This window comes from Callithrix jacchus, chromosome 8 (genome assembly GCF_049354715.1).
Source record: "Callithrix jacchus isolate 240 chromosome 8, calJac240_pri, whole genome shotgun sequence".
In the NCBI taxonomy this organism is placed as follows: domain Eukaryota; kingdom Metazoa; phylum Chordata; class Mammalia; order Primates; family Cebidae; genus Callithrix; species Callithrix jacchus.
This window is the reverse complement of record NC_133509.1, coordinates 44360099-44376010: the sequence shown is the minus strand read 5'-3', so window position 1 is coordinate 44376010 and position 15912 is coordinate 44360099. Positions and strand designations below refer to the sequence as shown.

Here is a 15912-nt window from a genome sequence, read left to right as displayed (position 1 = left end):
GAATGATTGGCTTGCCTAAGAGCAGTGGTGGCCAAAGCCCTATTAATCAAGGAGGCAGACAAGCTGACTTTGGGGCAGGAGTTAAACTTAGTAGCTCCCCACATGGTGGAGTCACTAATCCGTGGAGCCCCGGGAAAATGGATGTCAAACGCCCACATAGTTTAATATCAGGCCTTACTTTTGGACTGGCCCCTGCATAAAGTTTTTGAAGACTACAGTTTTAAACCCCACCACATTGCTACCTGACAGCAAGCCAGAGGAGCCCATGCATGATTGCCAACAAACTATAGATGTCCTCCAGGCTGCTCGACCAGACCTCACCAACATCCCCCTGCAGAACCCAGAAGAGGTACTGTATACAGATGGCAGCAGTTTCATGGTGGATGAAGTCAGGTACACTGGGGCAGCTGTGGTCACCCTAGAGTGGGTTATCTGGGCCCAGGCTCTCCCACATGGGACCCCAGCCCAGAAGGCAGAACTCATAGCTCTGATAAAGGCCTTGGACTGGGTGGAGAACAAAACTGCCAATATCTACATGGATAGTCAATATGCCTTTGCTATGGCCCATGTACATGGAGCCATTTATAAAGAAAGAGGACTGCTTACCACAGAGAAAAAAAAATATCAAAAACAAAGAGGAAATTCTAGCCCGATAGAAGCTATATGGAAGCCCAAGGCAGTGGCATTAATACACTGCAAAGGACAGCAGAAGGGAGATTCACCAGAGGCAAGGGGAAATAGGGCAGCTGAACTGCAAGCCAGACAGGCAGCCTTGGGGCCAGTAAAACCTCTGACTCTTCTTGGGACTCTGCCGGCCCCAAACCTGCCTCCTGCCCCAATGCACTCGTCTGAGGAAGAAAACTTGGCTAAAGAACAGGGGGACAGCAAGATTCCACAGGATGGTGGGCTCTACCAGACACAAGGATTGTGCTCCCCAAGGCTCTAGGGAGGGCTCTAGTTACAGACATACACCAGGCTACTCAGTTAGGGCAAACAAAATTAACTGAGCTGCTGAGGGCCAGATACTACATTCCACATTTATACATGATTGTTAGGGAAAGTGCTACTCATTGTGATGTATGCGCCAGAGTAAATCCAGGAGGCAGTAGAACTAGTCAGGCAAGAATAAGACTTAGGGGTACTAGCCCAGGGAAACACTGGAAGGTAGATTTTACTGAAATAAAGCCCCCAGCATGCGACTATAAATACCTCCTTGTGTTTGTAGACACTTTTTTCTGGATGGGTCAAGGCTTTTCCTACTAGGTCAGAAAACACACTGGTAGTAACAAAAAGATTGTTACAGGACCTGGTTCCTTGGTTCAGCTTGCTTCTGACACTGGGATCAGATAATGGCCCTGCCTTTACAGCACTGGTTTCACAGGGCCTGGCCAAGGCCCTGGGCATATCCTGGAATCTACACTGTGCCTATCGCCCCCAGAGTTCAGGGCAGGTTGAAAGAATGAACCGGACCATAAAGGAAACTTTAACAAAATTCATTCTAGAAACTGGTGAAAACTGGGACAACCTGCTTCCTTTCGCTCTCCTCCATACCCGATGTACTCCCTATAAGAAAGGCTTTACTCCTTTTGAAATTATGTTTGGAAGGCCCCCCACCTTGCTCCCCAAACTTGCAGACACCATACATCCTGAAGTCCATAACCATACACTCCTTAAGTCCTTGCAGGCCCTCCAGTCTGTTCAGTCCCTGGTGCACTTGCTCATCAGGGGAATTCAACCCACTCTAGTGGACCTCACTGACCAGCCAGTACACCCCTTCCAGCCAGGGACAAGGTCCTGATAAAGAGATTCACCACCTCTGGCCTGACTCCTCGCTGGAAGGGAACCTACACCGTGATTCTGGCCATCTCCACGGCAGTCAAGGTGGATGGACTGACTGCCTGGATTCACCATTTACACGTCAAGGCTGCCAACCCCCCAATACTAGATGGGAAGAGGTCCCGTCCTAAATGGATGCCCTAAAGCTAAGGTTTGTGCCATTCAGAGTCATCATCCTAATCTCCCTTATCCCTGTAACCACCCCCTAAAAGGGACCCCCCTTAACCCTCACTTATTACCAGTGGGTCATCATGGAGATGGGACAATTCATTAGTACTGTACTCGGGGCTAGAACCACCCTTGTCGACTTAACCCTAGAATACATTCCCAGAGAGCCCATAACCTTCTCCCTAGACCTCTGCACTCTCTTAAGTAAAAGCCTAAATATAAAAATATCAACAAAGAGATGGGGGCAGGAAAATGTGGTGAAAGCAAAGGAAATGGGGTGTGGTAACGTAGAGGCCAAAAAACAGCTTCAGACTATGGGGATATATCTATGCCCAGGGTCCACACCAGATTAGAGATGGAATTGTAATGACTTACATGAGTTCTTCTGCCCCTATTGGGGCTGTGAGTCTATCTCCACTATAACAGGATATACTACAAACAGAGACACTTTCATCTCATTTGCCCGAGACTCTCCCCCAAGCCCTTGCTACACCAGTTCTTGTAACCCACTCAAAATAACAGTCCTATATTCAGATGGAAGATGGGCAACAGGACGAACCTGGGGTCTTAAGCGTATATATGAGTGGAGGGGATAAGGGAAACATCTTTACCATCCAGCGTATACCGTTGCCCAGAACTGACCGCCCAGTAGGACCCATAGCCGAGGTCCTAAGACCCCCCAGAAATCATCCCCAAGGTCCAGAGAGCCCCCACTCCTAGCCCTGCTACTCCCAACCTACCCTCCACTCTTAGCTCTGCTATCTCCATGCCTAACCTATTCACAGAAGACCCCCAGACAAACCCAGATCTAGAAAAAGATTGCTGGCTATGCTTAAATCCACAGCCACCATTTTACATAGGCCTAGCAGCCCAACCCAATATAGCCCCCTCAAGTACCTCATGTACTGAAAGGCAGTTCCACATAACACTAGGGGATCTAGAGGGGGAAGGCAGATGTTTCCATTCCCCTAACTATGATCTAACCAGCTCCCCATACCGAGGTTATTGCAAAAACACCCTCATTTTGAGTTATAATCAGACAGGTTTTTACTACACCACCCCAGACTCTGTTTGGTTCACCTGTACTTTTGGCCTCACAAGCTGTATTTCCACCTACCAGTTCAGCAACTCCTCAAAACCCATTCTTTGTACCCCCGTATATATACTGCCCCAGGTAAATGTTTATAGTGGACACCAAGGAAAAATTCTCATAGCACCCAATACAGACAGACGTTGGAAATAGGCCTTCATAATTTTACCCCTATTAGTGGGGCTTGGAATAGCAGGGTCCACCACTATAGGAATATCTGCCTTAGTCACTGGGGACCAAAATTTCAAAATTCTTTCACACCAAATAGATGCAGATATTACCCATCTGGAAAATTCCATCACCAAATTAGCTGAACAAGTAGACTCGTTGGCTGAAATGGTATTACAAAATAGAAGGTGGTTAGACCTGTTGTTCTTGAAGGAAGGAGGACTGTGCACGGCTCTTGGTGAGCAATGTTGCTTCTATGCAAATAATTCTGGAATTATCTGAGACAGCCTTGCATTGGTTAGACAAAATATAGAAAGAAGAAAGCACTTTAGAGAAACCTCAGAAAGCTGGTACCAAAAACTGTTCTCCTGGTCCCCTGGCTAACATCTCTGATCACTGGATTAGCAGGGCCCTTGGTGTTAATGGTCCTAGGGTTAACATTTGGACCATGCCTTTTAAACATGCTCCTCAAATTTATCCAGGAAAGAATAAACTCGGTCAAATTAATGGTTCTGAGATTCCACTATGGGCCCTTGTGTCAAGAAGAAGAAACCTATTAAAGATCTAATACATGTTTAAAGACATGTATTAAAAGAACAGGGGGGAATGTGATATAGCTGGCCTAGAGTTGGAACCTGAATAATGCCATTTTATAAGACAAAACTGTTTTTAAAATAAGTTGTAAAGGCTGCTCCATTCTCCTCGAAATAAATGCGGGCCTTGGCTTCTGTAAATAAAACTGCTAGTTTACTTTGCAGAATGCACAGAGGTAAAGCTGCTTACCTTCTCTTATCAATAACTGCCAGAGTTGCTATAACCAGAATAAGCAGCCCAAGATAATTCCATCCTAGCTCCTGCAACTTGTAACAAGCAACTAAGATCTGTGATTCCCACCCTACCCAGATAATGTATAAACTAATGTTTATCTTGACTTCTGTAAACCACGTAAGTAACAATCAGAATGACAAAAGTCCCTTGTCCCTTGGAATGTCCAGAGCTCCCCACCGCCTCGTCTCAGCTCAGGAGGTGATTTACAAAATCCACTAGCCCTCAAAATGCCTGAAGCCTTTCATCCCCATCCCCACTCCTCACCCCCACTCCCAAGGTGGTTTTATGGGTATAAAAAGGTCTTGTCACCCTCCTTTCTCTGCCACGGGTTGGAGAGACATGAGTCCTCCGTGGTTGCCGGCAATAAAGACCCTGCAATTTGGCATACATTTTTCTTGGTGTTGACTTTCTATGCTCAGTCTGGTGTGCTAGAGGCTATTAAAAACACATTTGACTTACTAAATCTAATATTAATTAGTACCTTTAGTCTTCTATCCTTCTCCCAGGCAATGCAAAGATCTTAGGACACTTTAAAATCAATCTACCTATGTATAAATCTCTATTTCATCCATCTATATGGATGTCTATGTGTATGTGAATATGTATCTATCTGTACATGATTCTTTTTCTTAAAGTCTGTTGTATAAAAATTTCCTCATCATACTTTCACTCTTATCTTCACTGGGTGTGGAATTTAATGTTAGTAGCTGTATATTTTTTTGCACATTTGATATGGCTTGGCTCTGTGTCTGCACCCAAATTTCACCTTGAATTGTAATCCCTGTAATCCCCACAGGCCAAGGGTAGGACCAGGTGGAGGTAATTGAACAGGTGTAGGTAGTTGACCAGGTGGAGGTAGTTGAATCATGGGTGTGGTTTTCTCCATGCTGTTCTCATGATAATTAGGCTCACTAGATCTGAGGGTTATGTAAACATCTGGCATTTCCTGTGCTTGAGCTATTCTCTTACTTGCTGCCCCGTGGAGCGGAGTGTTCTGCCCTAAGTTTCCCAAGGAACCCGTCTCCTCACCCACTCATGTTTGGAACTGTGAGTTAAATTAAACCTCTTTTCTTTATAAATTACCCAGTCTTGGGCAGTTCTTTATAGCAGTATGAAAACGAACTAATATGACATTGAAAATACTAATTTATTTCCCTTGGTTCCATTGTTTCTGTTAAGAAATCAACTTCTTTTTTTTTTGAGACGGAGTTTCGCTCTTGTAACCCAGGCTGAAGTGCAATGGCGTGATCTCGGCTCACTGCAACCTCCACTTCCTGGGTTCAGGCAATTCTTCTACCTCAGCCTCCCGAGTAGCTGGGATTACAGGCACATGCCACCATGCCCAGCTAACTTTTTGTATTTTTAGTAGAGACGGGGTTTCACCATGTTGACCAGGATGGTCTTGATCTCTTGACCTCGTGATCCACCCACCTCGGCCTCCCAAAGTGCTGAGATTACAGGCTTGAGCCACCGTGCTCAGCCAAGAAATCAACTTTAAAGAAAATTTAGCTCTTTGTATTTTGTATTCTTCCATTTTACCATAAGGTATCGTTGCGCAGATTTCTTTAATTCAGTGTGCTTTGGGAATAATTGAATGTTTGAATCCGTAAAGTGATGTCTTTCATTAGCTTTGGAAAACTCTTGGTTAATACTGCCTTTGTTTCATATACTTCTCTTTTTCTGAAGTTCTAAGTACACATATGTTGGGACTTTGCACTGTGTCCAATATTTCTCTTACCCAGTCTTGCTTCTGTCTCTCTGCTATGCTTAATTCTCAATAAATATTTTCTGATGTAACTTACAGTTTTCCAATTATCTCTTTAGCTGTGTCTAATTTCTATTAAACACATCTCATTTTAAACTTGTAGCTCTTGTATTTGTAAATTAAAGATTTTTGGTTTTTTAAAGCTGCAAAATAATTTTATAGTTTTGTTTTCTGCTGAAATATTTATTCAAACTCGAATAAAACAAGTAGTTATTTAAAAGTTTAAGTCTAATAATTACAATGTATTCAATCTCCTTTTCAATGTGCTATTATTAATTTTAAAATATTTTTTTATAAATTTAGTGTTACTTTACCTTTGCTATCTCATTTTTGTTTGTTGAATATTATATTTAGAAATTGTTTATGGACATAATCTGAGGTCTAGAATGGTGTTTTTTCTTCTGAAGAGGATTTTATTGGTGGCCTCTCTTCCATATTTTCCAGTTTTTCCATTTGTCCTTCACAGGAGAGTTAGTCTTCTGTTACAGAAAATGCACCTTTTAAATATTATTGGACCCATTAAATGCACCTTTTAATATTATTTGACATTTAAAAGGATAAATAATATTTATCCTTTTAAAATATTAATTGACATCTGTCTATGTCCACTTTCTGCAATTACCCTAAGCTTAGCAGTTTCTTGAAAACTCCAATAATGATCAAATAAAGTGATTCGGTGATTTCCTTTGTACATTATTTAGACATTCTAAAATGTAATTTTTAGGTCCAGCAGTAGTATTGCTTTATCATTGTTGAACTAAATTTTAAATGTATTAGTCAAGGACTATTTTAATTTGAAATTAATTGAGAATGAGTTCTGTATGACAGCTAACAGCAATGTTTGTTGAAGCGATTTTTAGGGGTGTGCTATTGAGGACATATAATTACACTAAAGAAGTTGTTTCTCTTCCTACCAGCTGGTATACATAATTTGTCTAAGAACCTGTCTCAGGGTTTCTAGCTTTCTAACCTCTATACTAGGGAGGTTATATGTTACAGTGACAAAAAATGGGTGTTGTATCAAGAATGTTTTGAAGTCAGAACTTATCCTCTCTTTAGCCGTTTTACATTGGACATGTTCATTATCCTTTTTATGCTTCAGTTTTCTAGGTTGTTAAATGGAAATGGACGGTGGCTATTTCATGAAATGTAAATAATGATAAAATTAAGATTATGCATATAAAGTACTTAAAATACTGCCTAGCCCTCTTTAAAGACTCAGTAGAGCTAACCTGTTCATTTTATTTTGATGATAGGGCCTTATATGCCATTTAGGAATGGGGATTGATTAAGGCAGACCTCATTCTCTCTGGCTCTGATTATTTAGGTAGTACTTACATAAACACATATTTCTATAGGGCACATATAGAGCAATCTCTAGCTCGAGCTGTAACTCACAATAATTTTCACAAGGATTACTTTCAAGGTTTGACTTTCTGATTGTATATATGTACAATTGTCCTGAAACCCAATTTAGACCTTACACTTATGCATGTTTCATTTGGCATTATGTCTATCCTGTATTTTTATTTTTATTATTTTTTTTATTTTTTGAGACAGAGTTTTGCTCTTGTTACCCAGGCTGGAGTGCAATGGCGTGATCTTGGCTCACGGCAACCTCCGCCTCCTGGGTTCAGGCAATTCTCCTGCCTCAGCCTCCCGAGTAGCTGGGATTACAGGCACATGCCACCATGCCCAGCTAATTTTTTGTATTTTTAGTAGAGACGGGGTTTCACCATGTTGACCAGGATGGTCTCGATCTCTTGACCCCATGATCCACCGGCCTCGGCCTCCCAAAGTGCTGGGATTACAGGCTTGAGCCACCGGGCCTGGCAGACATTTGTTTTCTTATAAGCATACATCCGGCCAGGCACGGTGGCTCACGCGTATAATCCCAGCATTTTGGGAGGCCAAGGCGGGTGGATCACGAGGTGAAGAGATCGAGACCATCCTGGTCAACATGGTGAAACCCCGTCTCTACTAAAAATATAAAAAGTTAGCTGGGCATTGTGGTGCATGCCTGTAGTCTCAGCTACTCAGGAGGCCGAGGCAGGAGAATTGCTTGAACCCAGAAGGCAGAGGTTGTGGTGAGCTGAGATTGTGCAATTGCAGTTCAGTCTGGGTAACAACAGCAAAACTCCGTCTAAAAAATAAAAATAAAAATAAAAAAACAAACATACATCCAAAAAGGTACTCACGGTAGGTTTTACATGTTCTCTAGAATTTTTTAATTGCCCCAAATGATGAGGGAGTATTTGTAGGAGAAGCTCTTTCTTGCTTCATTTTTTTTCTTTTTAAAGAGATGAAATGTCTCCCTGTCACCCAAACTGGAGTGCAGTGGTACAATTCTGGATCACTGCAACCTCAAACTCTTGGCCTCAAGTCATCCTCCAATTCCAACCTTTGGAGTAGCTGGGACAACAGACACAGACCACCATGCCCAGCTAATTTTTAAAATTATTTTGTAGAGACAGGATCTCACTATGTTGCCCAGGCTTGTCTCAAACTCCTGGCCTCAAGTGATCCTTCTGCCTTAGCCTCCCAAAGTGCTGGGATTACAGATGTGAGACATGGTGCCTTGACCTTCATTGCTTTTTAATAACCTTAATTACCATCTTCTGAATATCTTTAGAACTACAATGTTTTTGTCTTTTGAGGCTAGAGTTGAAGCTGATTTCCATAAATAGTCATTGTGAGTCAAGTCTTTTGAATGAAGTGAGCGGCCAGTTATGATGACACAATTTTGGCTAAAATAATTCCCGAGAGAGCACACTGTGAACTCTAAAATGTATGTGCTGGGGGCGGCCGGGGGGTGGGTGGTTCATAAAAGATATATATAAAGAAAAAAAAAAAAAGAAAGTAAAATGTGTGTGCCACTCACTGGGCCACAGCTCACTCTTCTTGCCAAACTCAGAATTGTAGATAAAAATTATTTGTTTATTATTTTTTGTTTTAGACTCACTGTGCCACAAAGGCTGGAGTGCAGTGGCATGATCTCAGCTCACTGCAATCTCCACCTCTGGGTTCAAGCAGTTCTCCTGCCTCAGCCTCCCAAGTAGCTAAGATTACAGGCATATAACACCACGCTTGGCTAATTTTTGTACTTTTTTTTTGAGATGAACTTTTGCGCTGTTGCCCAGGCTGGAGTGCAGTGGGCTGATCTCAGCTCACCGCAACCTTCACCTCCCCAGTTCAAGCCATTCTCCCTGCCTCACCCTCCCAAGTAGCTGGATTACAGGCATCTCCCACCATACCTGGCTAATTGTATTTTTAGTAGGAATAGGGTTTCATCATGTTGGCAGCTGGTCTCAAACACCTGACCTCAAGTGATCCACCCACCTCAGCCTCCCAAAGTGCTGAGATTCCAGGCATGAGCCACTGTGCCTGGCCAATTTTTTCTCATATCAAAGGAATCACCAGAGTCTTCCCTTTATTTTGATTCATTTATTTTATTGATGTCATGTCAATTTTAGTATACGTGCTACTGAAGTGAGCACTGATTCTGTGTTTATTTATTTATTTATTTATTTTTAAATTGCATTTTAGGTTTTGGGGTACATGTGCAGAACGTGCAAGATAGTTGCATAGGTACACACATGGCAGTGTGTTTTGCTTCCTTTCTCCCCATCACCCACATTTGTCATTTTTCCCCATGCTATCCCTCTCCAGCTCCCCCCCCACTGGCCCTCCCCTTTTCCCCCCAATAGACCCCAGTGTTTAGTACTCCCCTCCCTGTGTCCATGTGTTCTCATTTTTCATCACCCGCCTATGAGTGAGAATATGCGGTATTTCATTTTCTGTTCTTGTGTCAGTTTGCTGAGAATGATGTTCTCCAGATTCATCCATGTCCCTACAAACGACACGAACTCATCATTTCTGATTGCTGCATAATATTCCATGGTGTATATGTGCCACATTTTCCCAATCCAGTCTATTGTCAATGGGCATTTGGGTTGGTTCCAGGTCTTTGCTATTGTAAACAGTGCTGCAGTGAACATTCGTGTGCATGTGTCCTTATAGTAGAACGATTTATAGTCCTTTGGGTATATACCCAGTAATGGGATTGCTGGGTCAAATGGAATTTCTATTTCTAAGGCCTTGAGGAATTGTCACACTGTCTTCCACAATGGTTGGACTAATTTACACTCCCACCAACAGTGTAAAAGTGTTCCTTTTTCTCCACATCCTCTCCAGCATCTGTTGTCTCCAGATTTTTTAATGATCGCCATTCTAACTGGCGTGAGATGGTATCTCAATGTGGTTTTGATTTGCATCTCTCTGATGACCAGTGATGATGAGCATTTTTTCATATGATTGTTGGCCTCATATATGTCTTCTTTCATAAAGTGTCTGTTCATATCCTTTGCCCATTTTTGAATGGGCTTGTTTGTTTTTTCCTGTAAATCTGTTTGAGTTCTTTGTAAATTCTGGATATCAGCCCTTTGTCAGATGGGTAAACTGCAAAAATGTTTTCCCATTTTGTTGGTTGCCGATTCACTCTAATGACGGTTTCTTTTGCCGTGCAGAAGCTGTGGAGTTTGATTAGGTCCCATTTGTCTATTTTGGCTTTTGTTGCCAATGCTTTTGGTGTTTTGTTCATGAGGTCCTTGCCTACTCCTATGTCCTGGATGGTTTTGCCTAGCTTTTCTTCTAGGGTTTTTATGGTGCCAGGTCTTATGTTTAAGTCTTTAATTTATCTGGAGTTAATTTTAGTGTAAGGTGTCAGGAAGGGGTCCAGCTTCTGCTTTCTGCACATGGCTAGCCAGTTTTCCCAACACCATTTATTAAACAGGAAATCCTTTCCCCATTGCTTGTTTTTGTCAGGTTTATCAAAGATCGCATGGTTGTAGATACATTGTGTTGCCTCTGATGCCTCTGTTCTGTTCCATTAGTCTATGTCTCTGTTTTGGTACCAATACCATGCTGTCTTAATTACTGCATCCTTTTAGTATAGTCTGAAGTCCAGCAGTGTGATGCCTCTCACTGTGTTCTTTTTGCTTAGAATTGACTTGGCTATGCGGGCTCTCTTTTGGTTCTATATGAAGTTTATGGTGGTTTTTTCCAGCTCTGTGAAGAAGGTCATTGGTAGCTCGATGGGAATAGCATTGAATCTACAAATTACTTTGGGCAGTATGGCCATTTTCACGATATTGATTCTTCCTAACCATGAACATGGAATGTTTCTCCATCTGTGTCCTCTCTTATTTCGTCGAGCAGTGGTTTGTAGTTCTCCTTGAAGAGGTCCTTTACATTCCTTGTTAGTTGTATTCCTAGGTATTTTATTCTCTTTGCAGCAATTGTGAATGGCAGTTCGTTCTTGATTTGGCTCTCTTTAAGTCTGTTATTGGTGTATAGGAATGCCTGTGATTTCTGCACATTGATTTGTATCCTGAGACTTTGCTGAAGTTGCTTATCAGTTTCAGGAGATTTTGGGCTGAGACGATGGGATCGTCGAGATATACAATCATGTCATCTGCAAATAGAGACAATTTGGCTTCCTCCTGTCCTATTTGAATATCATTTATTTCTTTTTCTTGCCTAATTGCTGTGGCTAGAACTTCCAGTACTATATTGAATAGGAGTGGTGAGAGAGGGTATCCTTGTCTAGTGCCGGATTTCAAAGGGAATGCTTCCAGTTTTTGCCCATTAAGTATGATATTCGCTGTTTGTTTGTCATAAATAGCTTTTATTTCTTTGAGATACGTTCCATCGATACCGAGTTTATTGAGGGTTTTTAGCATAAAGGGCTGTTGAATTTTGTCAAATGCCTTCTCTGCGTCAATTGAGATAATCATGTGGTTTCTGTTTTTGGTTCTGTTTATGTGGTGTATTACATTTATAGACTTGCGCATGTTGAACCAGCCTTGCATCCCCGGGATGAATCCTACTTGATCATGATGAATAAGTTTTTTGATTTGCTGTTGCAATTGGCTTGCCAATATTTTATCGAAGATTTTTGCATCTATGTTCATCATGGATATTGGCCTGAAGTTTTCTTTCTTGTTGGGTCTCTGCTGGGTTTTGGTATCAGGATGATGTTGGTCTCATAAAATGATTTGGGAAGTATTCCCTCTTTCTGGATTATTTGGAATAGTTTCAGAAGGAATGGTACCAGCTCCTCTTTGTGTGTCTGGTAGAATTTGGCTGTGAACCCATCTGGTCCTGGGCTTTTTTGTGTGTGGTAGGCTCTTAATTACTGCCTCGACTTCAGACCTTGTTATTGGTATATTCATAGTTTCAGCTTCCTCCTGGTTTAGGCTTGGGAGGACACAGGAGTCCAGGAATTTGTCCATTGCTTCCAGGTTTACTAGTTTATATGCATAGAGTTGTTTGTAATATTTTCTGATGATGGTTTGAATTTCTGGGGAATCTGTGGTAATTTCCCCTTTATCTTTTTTTTATTGCATCTATTTGGTTGTTCTCTCTTTTCTTTTTTATCAGTCTGGCTAGTGGTTTGTCTATTTTGTTGATCTTTTCAAAAAACCAGCTCTTGGATATATTGATTTTTTGAAGGGTTTTTTGTGTCTCTATTTCCTTCAGTTCTGCTCTGATCTTAGTTATTTCTTGTCTTCTGCTGGGTTTTGAGTTTTTTTGATCTGGCTCCTCTAGCTCTTTCAATTTTGACGATAGGGTGTCAATTTTGGATCTTTCCATTCTCCTCATATGGGCACTTATTGCTATATATTTTTCTCTAGAGACTGCTTTAAATGTGTCCCAGAGATTCTGGCATGTTGTGTCTTCATTCTCATTGGTTTCGAAGAACTTCTTTATTTCTGTCTTCATTTCATTGTTAATCCAGTCAACATTCAAGAGCCAGTTGTTCAGTTTCCATGAAGCTGTGTGGTTCTGAGTTGGTTTCTGAATTCTGAGTTCTAACTTGATTGCACTGTGGTCTGAGAAACTGTTATAATTTCAGTTGTTTTGCATTTGCTGAGGAGTGATTTACTTCCAATTATGTGGTCCGTTTTTGAGTAGGTGTGATGTGGTTCTGAGAAGAATGTATATTCTGTGGATTTGGGGTGGAGAGTTCTGTAAATGTCTATCAGGTTTGCTTGTTCCAGGTCTGAGTTCAAGCCCTGGATATCCTTGTTGATTTTCTGTCTGGTTGATCTGTTTAATATTGACAGTGGAGTGTTAAAGTCTCCCACTATTGTTGTGTGGGAGTCTAAGTCTCTTTGTAAGTCATTAAGAACTTGCCTTATGTATCTGGGTGCTTCTGTATTGGGTCCATATATGTTTAGGATCGTTAGCTTTTCTTGTTATATCGATTCTTTTACCATTATGTAATGACCTTCTTTGTCTCTTTTGATCTTTGTTGCTTTAAAGTTTATTTTATCAGAGATGAGAATTGCAACTCCTGCTTTTTTTTTGCTCTCCAATTGGTTGGTAAATCTTCCTCCATCTCTTTATTTTGAGCCTTTGTGTATCCTTGCATGTGAGATGGGTTTCCTGTATACAGCACACCGATGGGTTTGTTTTTTTATCCAGTTTGCCAGTCTGTGTCTTTTGATTGGTGCATTTAGTCCATTTACGTTTATGATTAATATTGTTATGTGTGAATTTGATACTGCCATTTTGATGCTAGCTGGCTGTTTTGCCCGTTAGTTGTTGTAGATTTTTCATTATGTTGATGCTCTTTAGCATTTAGTGTGATTTTGGAATGGCTGGTATTGGTTGTTACTTGCTATGTGTAGTTCCTCTTTTAGGAGCTCTTGTAAAGCAGGCCTGGTGGTGACAAAATCTCTGAGTACTTGCTTGTTCACAAAGGATTTTATTTTTTTTTTCACTTATGAAGCTCAGTTTGGCTGGATATGAAATTCTTGTTTGAAAGTTCTTTTTTTTAAGGATGTTGAATATTGGCCCCCACTCTCTTCTGGCTTGTAGAATTTCTGCCGAGAGATCTGCTGTGAGTCTGTTGGCCTTCCCTTTGTAGGTGACCCAACCTTTCTCTCTGGCTGCCGTTACTATTTTCTCCTTTATTTCAATCCTGTTGAATCTGATGATTATGTGCCTTGGGGTTTCTCTTCTTGCAGAATATCTTTGTGGTGTTCTCTGTATTTCCTGAATTTGAAGGTTGGCCTGCCTTGCTAGGTGGGGGTAATTTTCCTGGATAATATCCTGAAGAGTATTTTCCAGCTTGGATTCATTCTCTTCGTCACATTCTGGTACCCCTATCAAACGGAGGTTAGGTCTCTTCACATAGTCGCACATTTCTTGGAGACTTTGTTCATTTCTTTTTGCACTTTTTTCTCTAATCTTTGTTTCTTGTTTTATTTCATTGAGTTGATCTTCGACTTCTGATATTCTTTCTTCTGCTTGGTCAATTCAGCTGTTGAAACTTGTGCATGCTTCACAAAGTTCTCGTACTGTGTTTTAGCTTCTTTAATTCATTCATATTCCTCTCTAAGTTATCCATTCTTGTTATCATTTCCTCGAATCTCTTTTCAAATCTTTTTTCAAGGTTCTTAGTTTCTTTGCATTGATTTAGAACATGTTTTTTTAGCTCACAGAAGTTTCTCATTACCCACCTTCTGAAGTCTAATTCCGTCATTTCGTCACAGTCATTCTTTGTCCAGCTTTGTTCCCTTGCTGGTGAGGAGTTTTGGTCCTTTCTAGGAGGCAAGGTGTTCTGGTTTCAGCTGTTTTCCTCCTTTTTGTGCTGGTTTCTTCCCATCTTTGTGGATTTATCCACCTGTCGTCTGAGTAGTTGCTGACTTTTTGAATGGGTCTCTGAGTGGATGCCCAGATTGTTGATGATGAGGTCTTTCTCTTACTTGGTTTTCTTTCTACCAGTCTAGCTTCTTTGCTGTACGACTGCTGAGGTCCACTCCAGGCCCTGCTTGTCTGGAATACACCTGTAACAGCTGCAGAATGGTGAGGGATGCCACCAGTTTTTTCTTCTGCTATCTTTGTCTCAGAATGGTGCCCACCTAATGTCAGTCTGATCAGTCCTTTTTGAGGTTACTCTGGATATACAGGAGTCAGGGATCTGCTTGAGGAGACAGTCTGTACTTTATAGGAGCTCAAGTGCTGAGCTGTGAGCTCCGTTGTTCATTCAGGACTGTTAGGCAGGTGCGTTTAATTCTGATGCAGCACAACTCTTAGAACCCCTTTTTTTCCTCAGATGCTCTATCTTGGGGGCATTGGGGCTTTCTTTATGAGTATCCGTGGCACTATCCTGCCCAGCTAGGAGGCAGTCTAGTCACTATTTGCCTGCCGAGGCTCCGCCCTGCTGATGTGGTGTGGGTCCTGTGGCTGCGGGCTCTGCCTGGCAACCACGGGTTCCATGGCAGACTCCGCCCTGCTGCCACCAGCTCCACCCTGCAGCGAAGTCTCTTGGTTATGGCGTGTTGCCTTGGCAATGGCAGGCTTTGTTAGCAATGGGAGTGTACCTCCGTAGGGGTGGATATCCTCGGTAATTGCGAATGCCTTTTTCCCACCAAGCTGCACAATTCTGGGTTCAGCTGTGCTCGCAGTGAAAATCTCCACCTGGAGGGTTTTGAGTTGCCATTTTGTTTGTCCCTGTGGGGGTGAACCCTGCCGAGCCCACTCACCTGGCTTCCTGCCTCAGAGTGCCTTTCTTTTTTTTTTTTTTTTTTTCAAGTTGAACGGAAGGCTCTCTCCCAGGTGTTTCGGTCTCCTGCTGTTAGAGCACCAAGATCTGTGTGATTTCCCATGCAGCTAGCCACTGCGCTGGCTCAGACACCACTTCCCAGGAATCTCCTGGTCTGGCTCACTGTCCAAGTCCCGTTTAATCAGATGGATATGCTAATCTGCCCTCCCAAATCTCAGATTGCCAGTTTAGCAGGGCACCCAGGCCCGTGTGTTTTGTGTGGATTTTTGGGGAGTGCCTGCGCTGCGGCGCCGAAGTGGCCACAACAGCCGAACCAGCTGCACTTGCGTCTTGTGTCTTTCCTACACCTGGGACTTTCCCCATTCTGTGAGCAACAAAGATCCGTCTGGAAATGCGGCTTTGACTCACCCTCTGAGCATTTGCTGAGAGCTGCGATCCCAAGTTGTTCTTACTGCACCATCTTGAAAACCCCTCCAAAAACTC

General features: G+C 42.1%; 1 long non-coding RNA gene across 1 annotated transcript in view; it reads left to right on the top strand.

Annotated features, from left to right (window-relative positions):
- The first annotated feature begins 5046 nt into the window (after window positions 1–5046).
- The window catches only part of LOC103791097 (uncharacterized), a 101602-nt gene continuing 90736 nt past the window's right edge, over window positions 5047–15912 (top strand). Inside the window, exon 1 of the long non-coding RNA XR_013521681.1 lies at window positions 5047–5137. This is a non-coding gene — a long non-coding RNA (uncharacterized LOC103791097). The remainder of the gene's footprint in view (window positions 5138–15912) is intronic.